This window comes from Oryx dammah, unplaced genomic scaffold, assembly GCF_014754425.2.
Source record: "Oryx dammah isolate SB20612 unplaced genomic scaffold, SCBI_Odam_1.1 HiC_scaffold_25, whole genome shotgun sequence".
NCBI lineage: Eukaryota > Metazoa > Chordata > Mammalia > Artiodactyla > Bovidae > Oryx > Oryx dammah.
In genome coordinates, this window is record NW_024070209.1 from 64207310 (window position 1) to 64229333 (window position 22024).

The 22024-nt window shown below is 37.6% G+C and overlaps 1 long non-coding RNA gene across 2 annotated transcripts in view; it reads left to right on the plus strand.

Moving 5' to 3' along the window:
* The window catches only part of LOC120851350, a 175590-nt gene that overhangs the window by 27768 nt on the left and 125798 nt on the right, over positions 1-22024 (plus strand). Inside the window, exons 3-4 of one of the 2 annotated variants that reach the window (XR_005718294.1) lie at positions 6545-6596; positions 12284-12338. This is a non-coding gene — a long non-coding RNA (uncharacterized LOC120851350). Of the gene's footprint in view, positions 1-6182; positions 6597-12283; positions 12339-22024 lie in introns of those variants that run through there. The other variant, XR_005718293.1, reaches the window with a different exon arrangement.

Genomic DNA, 22024 nt, shown 5'->3' on the forward strand with positions numbered 1-22024 from the left:
ACTATTTGGAACTGAGTGCTCTAGAATTGAGATTGAAATGAAAAATGAAAGCTCTAGAATACAACTGTATTAAATGACAAAAATAGAGCAGATCAAAATACCCTAATGGCAAATCAATAGGTAAGGTGCTATCAGTCATGCCCAGCTTGAATTCAAATTCAAGTTATAAAATTAAAAATATTGGCTATGTGGTGTCACAAGTAATCAGCAAAGTTGAAGACAGTGTTTGTATATTCCTTTCCTGGACCGTGATCTTTCACAGCTCAGGGACAGAAATCTGTGAAGGGGTTGGTGTCCAACGAGCAGCTCTTTGTTGGAATAGAGGGAAAGGGGCTGAAGTCAATCTTTCTTCCTCTCTCTTCCCTCCCTCTGTCCCTTTTCCCTTCCCTCCCCACTTCCTTCTTACTTTCCAAGAGTTCTTGTTTATATTCCTTCTAAGATTTGATAGCTGTTTTTCTCTCATTGTGAAAATCTTCCGGAGACAGGACTATAAATACATTTATAAACACTGAGAATGACTGTGGTCTGTGGTTCAGACTTCATGTTCCTAATTAGGTGCATTTATTTTAAAAAACAATCAACATGTACACCTTTTCTTTGGTAGAACCCTTCCTCTTACTTTGCTTAGGTGGTCTTGCCCAAGAAAACAAGTTTAGTCCAAATTTCTGTGAAAACTCAGATGCAAAGAAACTAAGAATACACTGAAGGGAACAGGTCCGGAGGGGCAGGGCAGTGCATACTGTCCTAGCCTCTGGGCAAGGACTGAATCCAGGAATACAGAAGGTTCTGAATGGGAGGCTAGAATTGGAAAACACTCATCAAACACATGAGGTGAAATGTGATTTGACTGCATTATGTTTCAGGATGCTAATGCAAAGCAAGCAAGGTGTATGTGCAAAGAGAAACTATAGTTAACTTTTTTTTGCATCCTGGGACCAAAGCTTGCCAAACCAAGGAGACTTTCTTTCAGTTCAGTGACATCCACTGTTAGGGTTTCTTTCCGGTTTCTTGGCTTTTAAGACCATTTGCACCTTCTGTGGCTACTTTATGATGTGGAGAAGGCAATATGGAGTGAGTACAGTGTTAATAATAATGGCATTTTTGCCCTTTTGGACAAACCAACAATTTAGGAGTTTTAGCTGTTATTTTTGTATTCCTTAAACCTAATTAAAAGCTATCTGTAGGGGCTATTTTTTTTTTTTTAACAATTTCTTTGACATGCTGGGCAACTGAAGAAAATCCTGTGCCTTCAAATTTTTGATGAGATTATGGATTTTCCATGACAATATCACTTTAAATGGGCCTCCTCCCCCGCCTCCACATCTAGCTTGCATAGAGCAATTGAGCCTGGCCTTCCTTACATTATGGGTAGATGGTTTTGTTGTGACATGGGATCATTCTGACTTCAGAAAAGCAGTAGACAGTGTCTAGAAGGAAAAAAAAAGGTCTTTATGGATATGATCAAAAGGGACATAAAGGCAAAAACTGACTTTCACTGAAACAGGGCTGGGGACCAGGCCTCCAGTTTCCTTATTGTAATTCATTGCTTGTTTCTAGGCCCCATGATAGAATTCTTCCATAACAGACAGAGGACTTTGTGAAATTGTAAATGAGTACGACTTCAAGCACTCTGTGGAAATATATTCTCCCCCTATAGCCCATACATTATTTCTGCTTAGTTATGGTGGCTCACATTTCCCGTAAGTATCAGAGAGAACTTAATTCAGCTCACACCGCATCACTTTAAAATTGTGCAGCTCTCTTAATCAACCTTTGTATCAACCACAAATGTGCTGTATGACCTAATTTGAAAATGTCTCAAAGTGCTGACTCAAACTGTTAGTGAATAAAGGCTAGTCATTACCATTATGACACTAATGTGATGCAAAATAAAATTGAGTTGCATCAGCTGAACATTAGTTTGCAAAAATATTAGTGATTGAAGCCATTTTCTGTTCATATTTTATTTATGCTTATATATGTATACATATGCATATATTTATTTATTTTTTGAAACAGCCTTGTGACAAAATTTTTAAGAGTGGGGAAGGAAGTTTCATTTTTAACACTGACAAAGCCACAAGATTAAAAGTAGATCATGTGTGCATCATGATCCCCTCTCTATAAGATGAAAATATATTGTTGCTGAATTCTTATTAAAATATTTATATGCGTCTAAGCAATAACATATGAAAATTCTCATCTTCCCCTGTACTTTGGTGGCGGTTTCCAATTTTTTGACAACTGTGGCACTACTTACTATTTTCCATCAATCATAAATTATATGATTTTTGGAATAAAGATTTGAAATTCATTTCTTTTGTGGATCCTTTGTCCCATTTCTTTACTTGACCAAAAAAAATTTTTTTGACATAGAAATATGTACTCTTAATAAATGTTGGTGATACTACTTTTGAACAAAAGAAAGTAGGATATGGGACTAGAGATTATTTAGCTTTACCCCTTATTGATAATACTTTATAGAAGGAAGCATAAATTACCTTATACTTATCTAGTTTAGATTGTTCTGAAAAAAAATGCATGTGCTTATTTAATTCTAATACATCCTAGAGGTAGCAATGGTTTCTGCCTATAAGCTGATAATTAATAATTGAAAATAAATGAGCATGACTCCATTTTTCCTAAATTAGGGAAATTGTCCCAATAGTTAATCAGAAATTCTGCCCTGGATCCCATCTGGGGGGTCTCCTGAATCCTGAAAATTCTGAACATAAAATTTATACATTAGTGGTCAAATACTTCTGATTTTACTTATTTAACAGTGAGAACAAGGCAAGCATACAAATACCCAGGAGATAGATTGTGCTTTAAAATTTTCAAGGACGAGAAGTTTTGGCTATCAATAAATTACTTAACCTTCAGGTTGAAAGAGTATATATCTTCATATTGTATCACTATTAACAATCAGTAGAAAATACAGATAAAATTAAAATGCTGGCAAGCTTTGTTCATTCACTTTTTAGAAAAACAAGTAAAACCTTAAAGCAAGATGTGTAGAAGTTTGCTACTACGTGATACTTGAGTATTTTAGTCGATTTTATATTATGTAACATGTGGCTTGGACTGTTTTTATGACCTATGTTTTATTTCCACATGAAGATAACCCAGATTTTTTAAAAAGTAAGTTTGAAAAATTTCAAAATGGACTTGCCAAAACCAGCACTCAGAAATATGGGTGCTTTCAACCACACGTACACAGACACACTTTCAATTTACCTAAACAAGAGGATCATGGTTTTTTAGCTAAAATACAATTGATCTTAATTTTAGGTTGGGGGGGTGGCAAGGTATGTGGGTGTGATGGCTGAAAATGGATTGCCAGCCTCTTAACAGTTCATCATTCCTGAATGATAGAAGTGTAGCAGCACCCTTCTGAGAAAAATCTTTCCTGTGGATTTTACTTTGTCCATGCCAGGACAAATTGTGTGCTAAGTTGGAATAATTCTGAGATGGAAGACACCTCCATGACTGTCCTTGGAATACTGAGGAGCTGACATTCCTCTTTGGAAGATGAGGGGAGAATGCCCCCTACCCGCTTAATTGATGATTTTCCATGCTCTCCCCTGAGGCCACAACTGATGATCTGTAAGCTTTGCTTTGAGTTTTGAAGCAAATACTAAATATAATCAATATATAAAAATTAAAAAAAAAGAGAGAGGAAAAAATGCAATGAAAATTTATGACCTTAACATTCCTTCAGGGTCAAGCAATTTATCAAATTCTCTCACTTTCTGGTTTCAATTACACAGCCATTGTGGAAGGAACTTATTTTAGCAGGTTCATTTGCCTCAGTGGGGAATACAGGACTTTGGCCTAATGCTTCACCTTTAGTGCAGGCCATTTGAGCCTTAGAACAAATACCAATCATCACTCTTTGGGAAAAAAGAATCTGCATCGGCGTGGCCTATTGGAATGGGGTTTCTGTCAAGGTAAACGGTTGTCGGCAATGACTGTGGTAGAGTGGCGATAAATCCCATTTTATTGCTGAAAAATTCCAGCTTCTCTCCATGCCTGACAGCTCCCACATTCTCATACCCATTTGGGCAATTTCTGCGCTCTGTCCATCTGGTTCTCATTACCTCTCAACCTGCCTGCGTCTGATCCAGAAAAAGTGCAGGTCAGAAACAGGGGAAAAGAAACTGAGGTGATGGACAAAACAGAAAGCAGGGGGTGGCCTTTGGAGGTCGGGGTAGAGGTGAGGGAATGACAGGAAAGGGGGATCCCAGCTTAGGCGCGCACCGGCCGCTGGAAGGGGCCGCCTAGATATATTACAGAAAGATAATAACAGAGCCTGAGCTGGGAAGCCAGAGGGACCCGTATCTTTGGATTCAAGCCTTTCAAAGGCACCTGCTTTGAGGTGGAGGAGAGAGAGAATGTGGTAGATATAGGTGGAAGGGGCTAGATTAAGGGACAGCCCAGTCCATCCCATCTGTCAGGGCACTGTGCCACAGGGGAGAAAGGCATCAAGTTCAGCATCAAACAACACGAAGCTTGGAGTCCCGTGTACACAACTGGCATGCTTCCAAACACAGGGATAAAACTGTGCTGGAGATTCAATTTTGATTCAAGAATGTAAGTTTTTTAGAAGAAGAAAACTCTAGGGCCACCAACAACATTGTCTCCCTTTATTTTTCAAAGACAATTAATATTTAAAAATGAACTAATAGGCACTTTTATGGGATGGTCATTCATGGAAAGACAGGACTGGCAGTGAGTAGCCCCCAATGACGTATATGGTCATTTTTGGAATTGCTGTGCGTTTATGCCTTTGGAAAGTTGGTCTCATTCTCTGAAGCTGAAAACCTTTTGATCATAACTGCTTCTGACCTAAAATTACCCACCATCACCATAAGATGCCTCTTGGGGACAAAGAAATAAATATAGTAAATATCTGATAATAGATATGAATAACAAGTCCTCTCAGACATTATCCTAAATTAGACTAGGATAAAACTGTAACTTTTATATGTAAAAATATAACTTTTTCTTCTTATTTTGATGGGGTTTAATATATCAAAGTAAAAGTGATGAAATAAATACAAATATTTTTACTGAATAAAAATTTTGGAATCAGATGAATGGTTACTTAGATGGTGGTTGTTTCATCACCTGTTGTGATGGCAAAATTGGCGATTTAGTCTTAAAAGCAGGTATGATCGTGTGTTCTTACATATGTTGGAGAGCAGAGGCACTGCTATGATTTGCAGGCAGACTCTCTTACTCTAGATATGTTTATACAGACAATATGTCTTAGCATTTTTTGGATCCCAGGGGTACAAAACCTCAAAATTCACTTTTTCACAGTCAGACCCCTAAAGCTATCATGAGTATCTCAGTTTTATTGGTTGGAATTCTAGTATCAAGATGATGTGAAATTTTAGCTACTGAGCAATACCTTGCAGATAAGAAATACTGGCCACTAATATTTAAGATTTAATTTCAAAAGTTTCAAATCATGCATGTGTGAGAGAATTTCTATAAAATGTATCTGAAATAGTAAGTAAACTCTGCGTGAGACATTTGAGTGGAAAAAGAGGTCATTTATAAAAATTTTAAGTTAAAATGACTAAACAATCTGGAGTGAAGTAAATTACAGATGATCAAAAATGGAAGTTTGCTATTTGGCAACTTTAAACTGAATACTTTCCGTCAACAAATACAGCTCTGAAACAGACATTTTCATGTGTACATATTAAAAGACATAAACTTTTGGCTACTATTACATATCCATTAAAATGGCCATAATATATGGCATCTCTAATTTGGAAAGGAATTTCAGATTCTTAGCCAAAAAAGAATCTCATTTGAACTTAACTTTTCAGTACTGTACATATGTCAGAGAGATGTGATCATTGAAACTCTAAAGGATATTTGTTTCTTTTAATAGCATAGCAGAAAATTAATGGCATGGGGGAGGGTGAAGTGACAATTTAACTTGATGCTTGATAGCTGTTTACTTATCACTGTGTGCCCAGAGTTCAATGTCCTGTAAAAGAAAGCGGGAAATAAAGAAACCACAACAGTCATATGGCTTTTAGGAAACTTAAGACACACGGAAGAAAGTGCTTAGAAGGCCATTGAGATGTTTACAAAACAAATCATTTACATTTAACTTTTGTGTATGTAAAACCTGGAATGGCCACAAAGACAGAACCAACTTTAGCTATAAGAAATATTTTGGCATCAAAATGGTTAATAGTATTATAGCTTCAAAAGAGCCTATTGGCTCACCCTCAAGGATGCCCTGCAGTTGTTGTTAAAGTCATCAGATGAAGCTAGCCTTCTCAGCTAGCCTTTAGATTTGTCTGCTAACAGTAAAAATGCTATAATAAATCGGTAACATATGTTGCCAGGCAAGGAAAAGTGATATAAATAAAGAGACTAGGAGACCCAAATCAAGTACAATGTGAAATGAATTTAACTTTCAATCTATTCGTTGGCTAATTACCATTTGAAAAGTGATTTGAAAGTGTTACTGTTATTTGCTTATATTCTTCCTCATTTTTTTTTTTTTCCTCTTCAGATTGCATTCTTACCCAAATTCTCTTCGTGATTGCCTGTTTTGCGGCTTTGGGGTAAGTCCCAGTTTTCCACAACCTTAAGAAAAAAAAAATGCATAACATAAAAGATGCCAAAAAGACTTATGTGTCCTGATGTGTGGGTTTCGTGAAATATACATGGGTTCGTTGAGGAGGGGGGCGGCTAATGAAATAAAGAGAAGGGGTTTGTTTCTGCAAGAATCCAAGAGTGTGTGAAAGTGTGCATTGCAAACGAGTCTCCCATCAGGAAAGCCACCTCTGGAATGGAAATGACAAAGCTTGGAACACACACAATCAATTATTTTCACTAGCATTTAAAATATAGAAAACAAAATCTGCTTTGGGAATTGACTGAATATTTTATTTAGCTTTTTTATTGAGACATCCTTTGAAAAATGGCATAATATAAATAGTTTTACAAAGCAACAATATAATCAATCTCTAAACTAGAATATAAATCAAGGATTTCATTAACTGCTGGTAGCCTGTTTGAATTGTAGTCTTGTCCATAATGCCTATCTATCTATGTATGTCCAAGTTATATTAAAAACCTTTAAATGGCTTTGTAATATCAGCTACATCTAGCTATTATAATAATTAATGGTACTGTTTTATAAATCAATACATGTATTCTTGATAAATTCATATCCAGTTAATGGTGTAATTTAAATAAAAAATTAATGTAATAAAGGACATACAGAAATGGGCAGGAAATCTTTAAAGGTTAAGAGACAAATTTGTCTAAATTCATTTTTAACCTGTTTTGAAAAAAGTTTATATTTAAAATCAGCAGAGATTTACCTTGTTTTTGTGAAACGAATCTTGTCATGTCTAATGGTATCTGGTATTGGATTTGTATGGTATTTTCCTTTTTTAACTGCTGAGTTTTAATTATGTACTTATTGTACTGTTGGGTGTCTTACTACCACTGTATTCTTGACTGTTCTTTAGAAAAAGAGAACAAAACGAACTAAAATCCTCCAACCAGTCATGTATTTTCAATACATGAATGAAATGTAAATGCTCTTTAAAAAAAACATATTACTAAAGGAACTGTGCTGAAAATCTCCAAAGTTATACACAAATTTTATTTAGGGGGAAATCTGGCTGATTAGTTCAATGAATTTACATGTGTAAGAGCCCAGTGTTTTTACTGCTTTCACTGAATGAACATCCTAGGACTGTTAGAAAGAAAAGAAAAGAAAAATGCATTGAAGAGTCCACAATGTGTTTTACGCTGTACGCGGGTGGAGAAACATTCTACAGAGAGAAGAGTGTATTATTGTTCTAATTTTAGAAATATATATCGAAGGTGTATTAAGGAGATTTGGAAAAACAACTGAATGTTGTAGGTGATCAAATACAACCTTAAATCATTCCAAATAAAATTTCATTCCATTTATAGAGTAAGCATTTTACACAAAATATCTTTCAGAATTATGCAGACCAGTCTGCACTGCCATTCTCCCTGACATGGTGCAGAAATGTTACTTTAATGCACTGAGCTTTTTCTGACATTTTTCTTAACATTGCTGAGCCTTATTTAGAGCAGCAAAGGAGATGTGTGCAGTTTCCTTTGACACTGATGGGTGTTTCAAAATGTTACAGGAGAGAGAGAGGGAGAGAGAGGAGAAAAGATTTGCTGCCAGTCACTTCATCAATAGAGCTACAGGAGCAATTACTATTTGTTAAAAGTTTCCATTTCAAATGAAGCTAAATTTTAAAGAAACCTCATTCCTTTAGAAGAGCTGCTGTCTGGAAGAGGACGGGAGAGAACACACATTAGAGATTACATGTTAACGTGTACTCAAGTACTGGAATCATTTGAAACGTATTGTGTTTTTAGATGAAACCTACAGCAAAACCACTCCTAAGAGGCTTAATTTAGGTTTTATAGGAAGAACATAAAAAAGACCAGGTTACAGCCACACACTGAAATATGGGGTACATTTTAAATATCTTCATTTAAAAACGTATGTTTATTTTCCCTCCTGGGATCACTAACGTGGGTCTTGACAGAGAAAGCGAGGACATGCTACATTCTTAAAAATTATCTGTTAAAGGGATCACATTCCAAGACAGGTTTGAGCATTTTTATGACTACAGATAACCTCTTAATTATGTCGCTGCCTTCCACTTGTTAATCAGAGACATTCAACACGTTAACCAGTGAATGGTTGCCTTTAGAAGACTACAGTATTTTTAAGGACTAGAAGCACTTTATTCCTATCATCATATCACTGCATGTATGATTTTAGCACTGCTAGAAACTTACCTGCTTGAAATACCAAACACCAAAGACAAGGTCTAGTTGCCTATAATGATGCTGTTAATTACTTCAGACTGTGCAGCTCATGAAAAATTTTAAGGGATAGATAATTTTACTTTTCTCGCCTCTCCCTGTCCGGCTCCTTCACCTCTCACACAATTCCTACTTGAACAATTTTAGCTGTCTTCTGCGATCACCAATGTCTGAGATACTCAGAAACCCTTTCAGAGAGCAAGGTGTGAGTGGAGTAAATAAAATCATGTTTCACTGTTGGTTTATCAACCCTCTTAGGTAGTTTTCCTGCCAGCCAACCTGCGTGCTGTTAAGGCCCATAAAATTATGCAATAGTGACTTCTTTGGAGGTTCTTTAATCAGATAATGGCCGGTGTTAGGAGGGAAGAGCCCAGGGCGATGTTGCTGGCACTTAACACTGGGCTTGGTCATTACTTGTCTGGTAGAGACCAATAAACAGCTGATTACTATCCTATCAGGAGCCAATATTTTACATTTATCCTAGTTATTTTTTTCTTCTCTTTGCAACTTCTCATAACAACAAGCATTTGTCAAGAAGACCTAGGAGCAGTAACCTCACAGGCCCCTTAAAAATTAGAATTTTCCTAGCGTGAAATGATGCCTTTTGTGAAATGCTGAGAATGATTTTGGTTTTTACAAGAGCAGAGGTTTGATTACTTTAAAGCCCATTTCTTTCAGATGTGGAGACCCCTGGACATCATCCCCTCTCCTCCCGGTCCCCTTCTCTCCTCTATGACAGGTCCACAGACTGCAACCAAGGGGTTTTAAAATGCAAATATTTATATTTGAGCTCTGGCAATAACAGAGTCAGTTTGCTTCCTCTGTTAGCCTGTGATAATTGATGCTTCATACCTGGAACTACGTTTCATTTCTCTCTTTACACATGAAGATATTATATAAATAAAAGATAACTTATGGAGAGGAAGCAGCCATATGAAATAATAATCCTAAATTTGACTGGGTAATCTTTTAAGGCTTTAAGAGTCAGAGATACAGATTTCCACACTTTTAAAGGAAATCTGATTACAACCAGGAAATGTGTGCATTTTTTTGAAAGTCTATTGAATTTGAATGCCTGAGTGGGTCAAAAAAGAAAAAAAAAGAAGGATTAAAGGAAGGCAGAAGAGAAAAAGGTGTGAATGTTACATATACTTTAAACTAAGGTATTCAACCTCATGTTTAGACTTCTTGTTACAACGTTACTGACTCTATATCAGAATATAATTTTTTCATGACCTATGTAAATTGTAAAACAGTGGGTCTTATAAAATGCCTCTCTTGCCTGGGATCCTCGTCTTAGAATGAACAGCAGTATACCCAGAAGAACTGGACCCTAATTCACAACCTCATACAAAGCCAGGCAATTCTTGAGCCAAACAAACAAAGGGGGTGTAAGCGATTTCATTTATTTTGATAATCCTACTCTTGCACAGGAGCATTTTGCTGTCTTTGTCAAAGTGAATGACAACAATTTGGCCAACTCTCTCTGAGCTGCACTCAACAGTGACAGGCAAATTATCAGAGGCCCTGCACTTCTTATTATCAGAGGAGAAGCCATCAGGGGGACGCATGGAGGATACCTCTCCCTTGTCACTATTTGTCAGTGGGACAAGGGCCACTGCTATGGGTAGCTGACAGGTAATTTCAACAATAACAATTACTCCTATTACTGGTGTCATAAACAATTCGCCCAAGGCATGACAATAGCAAAGCTTTATAATTCAATGCCATATAAATAAATGCCAGCAGGTAACAAGTAATTTAGCTCCAATCAAGCTTTCACCCCAGCATTAATATTGTTATTGCAAGAAAATGGAAAATTGAAAAAAATTCAATATGTTAATGAATTAAGAGAGGTTCAAGGGCTAGACAAGAGGGGCTGAAAAGGGAAACCAAAATTATTATGGTATCATATTTGATGCCATGCTAGGGGCCAAACAGCACTATAATTACTTTAAGATTAAGAAGGGGATTAAATGTGCTGTTTGCCTCTGACTTCAGACATGGGAAAAACATGACACAGCCTTTCAAAATCTGCCTCACTCCAATTTCTGAAGAATATAAGTAGAAATATGAGAATGTGTATATAATGTAGCATCTTGCTGACTTTTTGTTCCACCTGAAATATTTCACTGGAAACAGAGGCATGAGTACCAGAGGAACATCTCCATCTGTTTCAGGAAATTGCATCAGCACCTGCTTCCTTTACATTAAATCTCAGACTGAAACTATTGTAATAAGCATATTTTTATCTGTGCTCAAGGTAGAGCTGAGAACTCCTCCTTGCTCTCCAGCTGTCCACCTTTTGGAAGTGGGCTCAAGGATACAGTCCCATCTTCCTCTGTAAAACTTCCTGATCAAACAAATTTGCAGTTTCACTATTTGTCCTGCAAGACAATGTGCCATCATGGTGACAGCAGTAAAAGAATTTGAAAATCTCTAATTAGGGGAGCTGCAGAGCAATTAACGCATGTCAAATTTCACTTCATCAAGTGCCACTCTAATTTTCCCTCTAAAAATTAATGGATTTTTTTTTTCCTTTTGGTATGTGTGTGTGTCCCCTTAAGGCAATGTTGATTCAAATCTGCTCAAGATGCAGTGTTGCACAGCTAAGCATCTTCTTGATTACAATCCGCCACACTTCTAACTGCGCTCATTCTCACTGCCACGGATACTTTGTCAACAGTCAAATTACACCACGCTGATAACAATGCATAATGGTGTTCCTCCTCCGAGGCCCCTGGCAGGAGATGGGGTTCATAAAAATGTGATGTTTTCTTCTCAACTGTTTCTCAAGGAAGTTTGTATGACCAGGTCACTAGTTAGGCGTTCATTTTTTGAAATGAATTCGTTAATTTCAAGGAAAGGAGTGAAATGATGGCATATGAAAACAGCTCATTGAAAAAAGGAATCAGAAGAAGAATGAGGAATTGAAAATATCCGTGGCCAAAGTTTTGCTTAAACACTTTGTTCGAAGACATTTTCAAGAGCACTATTCTTGGTTAAATACCAGATTTTTTTTTTTCTTTACTTATGGGCTATAAACATTGGAAGCCTCTCTTGAACAGACAGTATTTAGATTATGAGAGAAGTTTGTTTAACTGCCATATTTGCCAGAATCCTCAAAACATCACAGGACACAGAAGATAAATGACTTTTTTCTAAGGTCAGGACTGTATATTCCAGATAAATGTTGATTCATTTTAACTATTTTTTATCTAGTTGCTTGTTGCAGATCTGTGTCTGAGTCACCAGCCCATGTGAGGAATATTTCTTACTGAAAAAATGAAAGAAACACAGTGATTAGATGATCTTACTTTCAGTCTTTTTAGAGATCATTCAGATTTTATGTCTAAAACACAATCAGATCCAGAACAAAAAAGGGGAAATTAAACAAAATGCTCGATGTGTATCTTTGCAGATTGTTCAGGGAGTAGAGAACATTCACATGGATGACATTTCAGTTTTCTCATCATGTAAGTATATTTTTGATTATGTTTTCTCTAATCATATTTAGTAGAATATCAAATTCTTGGAATGTACACTTCATTTTTAAAAAATTCACAAGTTGAGTCCAACTTTTCATTCACTGACGACTAACTTGAAAATCTAAAATTTGATATTTTGAGGTTTGTATTTCCAAATATCAAAAATTTCTTCCTTCTCATAAGGCATGTTCTTAAGTGGTCTATTTCAAACAAAAGAAAATGACATTCCACTTTCAGCTAGCAAATGTTAGATTCTCTCAAAGCTGATTGGGGACTCACTTGGAAGTTTTGCCATTAGAGTCACACAAATTGAATTATATTCATCTTTCCCAAATATCGTTCTTCAAACTCTATAAATATAGCAATATTAGGTTTCAAGTTTCATGTGACTTGTTTACAAATAAAGGTATCTTGAGGGGGGAAAAAAACCAGCAAGCTCTTTGTACTTCAGAAGGACAAAAACCTGGAACAATCTCATATTAAAACATTAACAAAGGATTGTAAAGGGAAATTTAAAGGGATAAAACTTGATTATATAATGCAATCCAACAGTAATCAATTTTACCTTCAATATCTTGCTTTTGTTTTCCAAATGCTAAATAAACAATACATAATGCATCCCTCATCAGCCAAACCATGGAGGCTCTGTGCTCAAATAACAGGAAACATATTCAATTTTCCTAACAGAAGACAGTTCATTAAGCTGTGCCACATCAAATAAAACTTTAATTTCTCCAGCATCAGAGTCGCAATGAAAGCAATTGAAGAAGATGAGCCATATGGTACTTCTATCAGCAAACACATATTGCTCATTCCCCCAAAGTTTTCTAATTCTGCTCCCCAGACCTGTGTAATATAGATAATGTGCTCCGAGAGCAGCAACCATGAGCTATCTAGTGTACACTTCTAATACTGTATTTAATGGGAAATAATGAATCATAAAAGCCTAGAGAAGACGGCTTTTGCTAACCTAAATCTCAGCTGTAATTTCATTGTTCTGTGCCTAAGATGCTGTTTGCCCTTTCCAAACAACAGCAGTTGAGCATAATTATGCTGCCTCAAACCTGGGCTGGCAAAAGCATCTCTAATAGAACCAAGTTTCTATTAACTCCTGAATTTCTGAATTTAATGATGTGCTGATGCAGGCATGGAGATAACCAAGCATGTGTTGTTTCCAAACCCAAAGAAACATTTTCTCCTTCTGCTCTTTGGTCAGACTGCTCAATGCTTTATATTTCCTCCTCCAGTCCCTCCTCCCCCAACCCCCAACCCATGCAACAGGAGTGGCATGATTAAAAATGAGGAGATTTTCTTGTTATTAGCAAATTTGACGTTTGCCTGATGAAATGCACATAAAATGTGAAAGCGCCACAGTACTCAGAAGAAATGTCTCTGCTCCAATCCAGGCAACCAAGATGAAATAATTTAGGTAAAGGACTGTACATCTTTACTCAAAATGTGAAGATTGGATTATAAATGAAAACCAAATATTGCAGAGCTTTTAGAGTGATGGTATTTTGATACATGTGAAGTGTCTAGTCTTACATCTCTCACCTTAACTGCTTTGATTATTAACCTAAACATCATATGTATGTTCATGTGCAGCAATTTCTCTGTCCTGGGTCCAGCCTGTCTTCCACCAAGAGACTGGGATTGGGGCTTAATTCCTTTGAAGAAAAAAAAAAAAAGTTTCTATTCCCCACCCTGCCCCCCACCGCTCCTCCCACAAATAGGTTAATGAATTTAGCTTTTCCATTTTTAAAGCTCATCAAATCAATATTTTCCCAACACAATGCTAATTGAAAATACCATCAAATAACACTGTGGCTATATATCGAAAACATATTTTAACGGTTTTGTTTGTTTTGGTATCATATGAGCCAAGGATGGTTGAATTAAAAGGAGACTTTTAAAAGTTAGAGACTGCCTTTTTAAAGCTTATTAAAATCAGCCTGTTACGTGCCTATCTCTGAATTAGCTCTACACACTTGATTGCCATCATTAACACTAGTTGTTTGGTGTTGCCCTGTGGTGGCTCAAAGCGGATTCCTACTAGTTATTAACTTGAAATCTCTTTTCATTGAAATTAAAAAAAAAAAAAAATCTGGACTGTGGAAGAAACAGTCACCAAAAGAGAGAGGCCTATGAAACTATGAAAAGACCAACAGGTAAAAGAAGGACAGTCACGTCTAAAACACACTCAGGAAAAAAAAAAAAAAAAACCATGACAACAACACAGAAGCAGTCCATTGATTATATTTCATGAATGCCTTAAAACAAATGTTTAAACAGTTTTCTGGAACAGTGCAGAAAACCCCTGCATGCTCCACTGGCTTGCGATGACAATGGCCTATTGCAATGTAAAACACGCTGGAGAATAAAAAGGTGCTTTTTGTTACCATTTTATCAAAGCTGTTCATCTTCGAGCTGCAGGCAGCATTTTGCTGGAATTGCAGATATTTCTCTGTCCAGGCTCCTTTGTTTGTGCATCTCATTTGCATATATTTATCTCCAGCTGAGGGTGCTTTCTGCTCATTAAGGCCTCCCTTCCCATTATTTCATAAGCCAGCTGCTGAGAGAGATTTCACCTGTGGTGACTGAGAAAAGAGGGGTGAAAAACTAAATTCTTCATAAAAAGGAAATCTTCTGAGTCTCTTCCCCTATAAATGGGCACCATTTGTGTTAAACAGCCTCTTGTCATGATAGATGCCTCTGGAGGTCAGGGGTTAAAGTTGATTTGAAGGTCAGCAGTAAAACAACAGACAAACCAGACGCCAAACTGGTTCCTTAGCTGTCGGTGGGAGCTGTGGTACAAACAGGTCTTGAACCTTTTTCAACCTCTAATAAAACAGGGGATGAATCTGAAGTGGATCAACCAGGCCCCTGAGGCAGCAGCACAGAAAACACAAATAATATCAATATCAGGCAGCCACAGGAAACAATGGGGCATTTCTCCGTGCTCCATGCATGCTGCTATTGTTTCAAGGGCTGGGGAATTAATTCCACTTATTTATTTAAGGCGTGTCAACTCACTGCCTAAACCTGTTTCAGTGTCAAGATGAATAAAACTTTTATGGCTCATAAAATAGAGCCATTCATCTCAATGCTCTTTGTGGTGCATGTTTTTTTTTTTTTCCTGGCATACTGAGTTAGGCCTCTGCTCCTAAATGGTTACATCTGAACTGTTGCTGCGATCCACACCATATTAGAGAAAAAAATGATTTCGCCGGCAAATGGATCTCAACAGAAATGACACAGAAAAGCATTTTAGCTGCGATGGAATAGTCCCCAAATTCCTCCCAAATCCTCATCATGTGCTTGCATCTGTTTTGAGCATGCATTATTGACAAAGCAGAAGTTGTGTTATTTTAGGGGAAAGTTAAAAAATGATAGTAATAAAAAGTTAGTTTTCTAGAATATCACGTATTTCATTTGACTTTAGAAATGCAACCTGTTTAGGATAGCTGCTTCCCATTCATCACCTTTGGCCCAAGTTTTCACTGTTGTGTACTCAGTTTGCACTGACAGAATAATTCAAATGCCTTCTTTAGCTCTACTGCTTTGAATTTTAATTTTGAACAGAAAATGCCAAACATAAATAGAAAATATACATTTCAGCGTATTTTTGGATCATACAATTTTTCAAAGTTTGGTTGTAGAGTCAATTTTCCTTTTTATTTCCAACTCGTGACTTTAATAATAATGTAATCCTCATAAACAAATTAACATTTATGAAGTGCCACAACCAGTACTAAGCACACACATGTTCTCATGCAATTGTTTAGTGTTAGTTTAATCCAAGTCACACAGACCCATTTAGAAGAGTAGGAATACTCTTCAGGATCCAGAGTGTACCTGAGAAAATAGTCCAGTCAAGCAATATCATTCTAGCAGATGCTTTAACAGGGAACATCATATGAACCAGATTGCTTGATATTAAAATGAGCGAAAGGAAACCATTTCATGGTATTTCACAAATTCTCCCATCATGGGTTAAATCACGTACACCACAGCTCTCTGCTCTGTTGCAATGTAAATTGATCTGTGGATGAGCCACTTACTGTGTTGTCCCAGTTGCTTGGCTTTGGAGGTCTCCAGTGAATATGGAGGCCTTTACTTATGGATGCCAGATTATTTCTAATTTAGCCAGTCAGTAGGCCAGTTTTTCCACATGCACTCAAGTTTTTCCAGCAAGTAGATTATTTGAGAATGGCTCAGACAGAAGTTGTACTTTCACATTTGGTTCATGGGTAAAGATGCCACCCTGGGGGTGTGGGGTTCAGTTTTTGGGTGCCAAGCACTGCTTACAGTATGGTATGAGGGGGAGGTAGAAGGAAAGACCATTGCATTGCATGGTCTTTCCCGTTTGAACTGGGGCGTGGACCAGAGCTCTGCATGGGGGTGGTCCCTTTACCAAGCACTCCTGTTTGAAAATGGAATTGCTTTCAAGTGGCCACCAGACCCTGAGAAAAATATTTCAACTCACAATTGATTAGGTTTTGGTAATCTATGGCAATGTGTTCTCATTTAAGCATGGAGCAGGAGATTTTTCTTCGATGACCCTTTACAGTTTAAAGAATGCAAGCAGTCCTGCTTCACACAAGAAATGCAAGCTGTGGTTGGAGAAATTTTCTAACTTATTGAAGGCAGTTTATATCCTCCTCTTTGTACACCCTCTGCCTTCCCAAAGCATTTTATAGCTCCCTCTGCATCTGAGTTATCAATTTTCTCTCAGACCTTCCACATTACATTTAACCCCACTCCCATCCCCCAACCTGGGCCCTCCCAGTAACCAGCAAAAATACAGTTTACTCCCCCCACCAAGTCTGCACTCCGGTCTCTCGTTCTACTTTTGCTCTAATCTAATCACTAATTCTTAAGCTTGGCCAAATAGTTAAAAATGTTAAGTGCTAGCAAGGCCTTCTACCTCCCCCTCATATCTGTCTCTGTTTATGGAATGGGCCTGGTTTCCTCCTCTTCTCCTTCAGCCCAGGGTCTTCAGGTCAGAACACTGTAAATACACACAGCTCTGGCCCGACCCATAAATCTGAGCAAAGGGCAGGCTTATATATTCAGATAAGCATGGGTTGGGGGCGGGCGCTTGGAATCAACAAGAACTAGTGAACCTGATGCTCTGCAGCCATGCTCTTGAGACGAGAACGGAACAGGCCAAGAATCTTTAGTGTGGAGAGGAAAAGATTTTTGTCTTGAAACATCTTTTCTTATTTCTAAAGGATGAGGTTGGCCCTGCTTCCTCCTTTTAATTTTTTTTTTTTTTTTTTACTTTTTCCATATTGGTTATACTCATATCCTTACTGAACATATTATCTTTGAGGCAATCAAATTAAACAATAAATTTCATTTATTTATTTCCGATGTCTTTCTTCCTTAAGTGTATTGGTTTGTATTTTGAACTCTGTGCATGTATGCTGTGTGTGTGTGTGTGTGTGTGTGTGTGTGTGTGTGTGTGGTAAATGAGACCTTTTCCTAGAAATTCTATTCTACTGTAATTTTTCAGATCTAAAGGTCTCTTCCTAAATAACCATGCTGTTAGTCACCACATTGAATCCTCAAGTAAAATATGTCTGAAGGAGTTGGGAATGACAAAGTGATAAATAAATGCGTACATGGCCTTCAATCTTTAACGTTTCTACTTTATTACCAAATTCAAGTCTTTTCTGTTGAAGTTTCAAATCTCAAAGTTTTCTATGATTCCAGAAAGACTGTCCTTCTTGGGATGTGTGCCCCCTGTGGACAAATATAATGGAAAGTCTTGAACATGGTGACTATGGCTGAAAACATACCTTCTACTATTCATCTGACCTGATTCTGCTTCAGAGGTGATGAGCCACACCACACACTTGCCTCTGTCACTTAAGAATCTAGGAAATGTATGATGACCTAGAGGGGCAGGATGGGGGAGAGGAGGAAGGGACCGAGAGGGAGAGGATACATGTATAATTATGACTGATTTGCATTGTTGTAAGGCAGAAACCAACATTGTAAAGCTGTTTTCCTAAAAGTTAAAAAAATAAATTAAAAAAAGAAGAATCTGGGAAATGTGGCACTTGCTTTGTTTTCAGTCAATATTTTAAATTTTATCGTGTACATATATAGAATTAAATTTTTTTTGCATATATAGAATTTTTATCTCATTTCTCTAGGTTATTTTTTTGGCAAATAAAGAACTGATCTTTTTTTTTAAGCCCAATTCATATTCCTCAAAAGGACTTTCTTGGGTTGAAATGTAGTGACAATTCCATGTAGGTAAGAGAATTTTATGGGAAAAACTGCCAAGAGAGTAACTGGGCTGGCTGCCCAGACTGTTCGCTACATTCTAGCCTTGCCTTAGACAAATCCTTACATGGAAACAATCATAATAATGATCACCACTAATTGAGCACTTACTTTTGGAAAGCAACCTGTCAGGTACTTTAGATACATATTAATCTTTTTTTTTTTCATTCTTGATGGGTAGTTTTTTTTTTAATTTTAATTTTTAATTGGAGGATAACCTTTATAATAACATGGCAAATGAAGTATTGTAATCTCCATTTATGAATGAAAAACTCTGATTGGAAAAGTGAAGGCATATCTCCTAGAACAAAGATTTAAGCTTAGAATTCAAACATGAGTGCGACCCCAGAGTGCTCAGTTCTTATGGCCTCAGGTTCTCCTCTTCAGGATGTGGGTCTTGGGTGGAACGGTGTCGATTTAGCAGGGTATTCTGTGTCTGGGTTGATTTTCTCTGTCCACACCTCTCCTGAAGCCTAGGCCTGACCTTTTCAACAGCCCTCTGGTGTCATGGCCTGACTATCACAGAACTCCTGCAGTCCATATCTAAGACTGAATTCATTGATTTCTCACCCAATCTGCTTCTTTGTGATCCATGTGATATTTCCTGGGAGCACCACTGTCTGCTCCACTCTGTAGTTCAGGCTCAAGGCTCTCTCTTGCTGCCTCAGCTCATTCCCTTCTCACCTGCCATGATCATCAGCTGGCCTGGCAGAGCTGTGACAAGTGCAGGGGGCATTACTGTCTCACTCCCTGGGTCTGCATCTGGCCCCTCTATTTACCAGCAGTGCAGCATTGCACTGGAGAGGGAAATGGCAACTCACTCCAGTATTCTTGCTGGGAAATTCCATGGATAGAGGAGCGTGGTGGGCTACACAGTCCATGGGGTTGCACAGAGTTAGACGTGACTTAAGCGACTTAACACGCATGCACATAGCATTGCACAACGTACTTTACTCCTATGTACCTTGATCTTTTCATCTGTAAAATGGGTCCCAAAATACTACTTATTTCATAAAGTAGCCTAGTTCAGACCCCTGGTATTGCTTCACCTAACTGTTACAACAGCCTTCAGATTGGTTTCTCTCCTTCTTGTCATCCAACCTCCTCACTTCCATGTAATGCTAGAGTTAGCATTACAAAATAATACCTATGAGACCCTCCTGTGTAAAAGTCTTTGCCTCCCTGTTGCCCTCAAGCCTAACTATGGAGTCAGGCAAAGTCTTTGTAATTTCCTGCCAACTAGCCTTTCCAGGATTATTTTCCATCATGTCCCCCTAAGCAATCTGCACTCTGGTGACAAAAAATTTATACATATGATATGCTCTTGAGCCTCCAGATTTCTGACCATGTTGTGCCCCTCTACCAGCAATGCCCTTCCTTTCCATTTCTGCCTAGTGATGGGCACTGATCTTGTATATCTCAGTTCAAAAGTTACCTATTTTTTAGGGCAGCACACATTGAGTTAGTCACATGTAGAGTGTATATGTTCTGTTTCAGAATCTAACATGTTGAACAGTTGAATGACAGGCACTGTCATCATAATGTTGTAACCATTGGCTGTGAACATCTGTGGGCAGAGGCAGTATATTTTTCAGCTCTGTATCTTTTGTTCTAGAGTCTCACATATAGTGGGACTCCTCCCCCAAATTTTGATTAATTTATAAAATGGCATTCCTCACCCTAAATATGACTTAAAGCAAATGTGAATCAAATGCTTACAATGCTGCTAATTGAATTAAGTCTTGTTAGCTTGGATGAGACAGTGAACTTGTGACAAAATTAAATTAAAAACTCAAGAGAATTTAGGAGCTTGGGATTAATAGATACAAACTGTGATATACAAAACAGATAAATGACAAGGACCTACTGTGTAGCACAGGGGACTATATTCAATATCTTATAAGAATCTATAAGGGAAAAAGAATCTGAAAAAGCTACATATATATGTATATACATATAACTGAAGCACTTTGTTATAAATCTGAAACCAACGCATTATAAATCAACTATACTTCAATAAAAAACTCCAGTGCAACTGTATTGTTCTTACGGTCTCCAAGATGAAGCCATCCTGGTTTTTCTTAGTACACATGTTGCTGCTGCTGCTGCTGCTAAGTCACTTCAGTCGTTTCCGACTCTGTGCGACCCCATAGATGGCAGCCCACCAGGCTTCCCCGTCCCTGGGATTCTCCAGGCAAGAGTACTAGAGTGGGGTGCCATTGCCTTCTCCGAGTACACATGTTAAATAGTACATTTTTCTGGCACCTTAAGAAAATGGAAATTCTTTAGAATATCAATGAGGTCTCTATGTTTGATATAGCTCACTAGCCAGTTTTTGCTTATCTGTCCTTACTCTAGGCATAATATTTTATGGGAGGCAGTGTATGGATAAGGACACAGCCATAGGCTTGGGAGCTGGAAGGCCTGGGTGCTGCCACCTACAAGTTGTCTAATCGCTGGCAACAGTTTTCCCAGGGCCTGTCCTTTTATCTGGAAAGTGGGCATCATAGTAACATCTACCACAGAAGGTACTATGAATATCCAATGAATTAGTGCTTCCATATACTTAGATAAATGCCAGGCTTACAATAAATGCTCAATAAAAATGTCAAATATGTTACCCAGTTGATGTTTACAGGCGAGGTGCCTGAAATTCTGGTAGAAGAGTGAGGGTGATTTCGTCACCGGAGCACAGTGCAGAGAGCTTGAAGAGATGAGGAGTTGGCCCATTCACCTGTGCCAGGACTAGTTATCCATTCAGACATCGTTCCAACACTCCAGCAATTTAGCATTTCCTCATATGACACACAGAGCTAAATCTAGGGGAAAACAAATTTTCATTTAGCAGTTAGGGCAGTGGGCTCCAGAATTGTTCTGCCTCGGTTAAAATCCTAGCTCTGTGACATGCTGGTCATGTAACCTTGGGAGAATGTTTTCTTTTTCTTTTTTTTAACTTTAAGTTGAAAGATAATTACTTTACAGTATTGTGATGGCTTCTGCCATACAACAACATCAGCCATAGGTAGCCATATGTCCTTCTCATCTGGCAAATGAGGGGGGAAAAAAAGCCTAATTTTAACACTTTACCTGTTGTAAGAATTAAATGAAAACAACTTGACATGCTTATTATAGTGCTTGTTGCATAGTGAGAGCTTCAGATCTGTTAATCGCTATTTTCTTATTGAAAGTATCATAATGTTTTAGTATATGGTGTGCTTCTTAAATTTTCTAATATATCAAACCTGTGCCCTACATTTTTCAATCAATGGATGCAACTGGACAGATGTGTGTAGCTCCCATTCCATCAGGTTCACTGCTATACAGCATTTTATTATACTAGCACCTCACAGTTAATTTTGTTATTTTTTTATATTGAT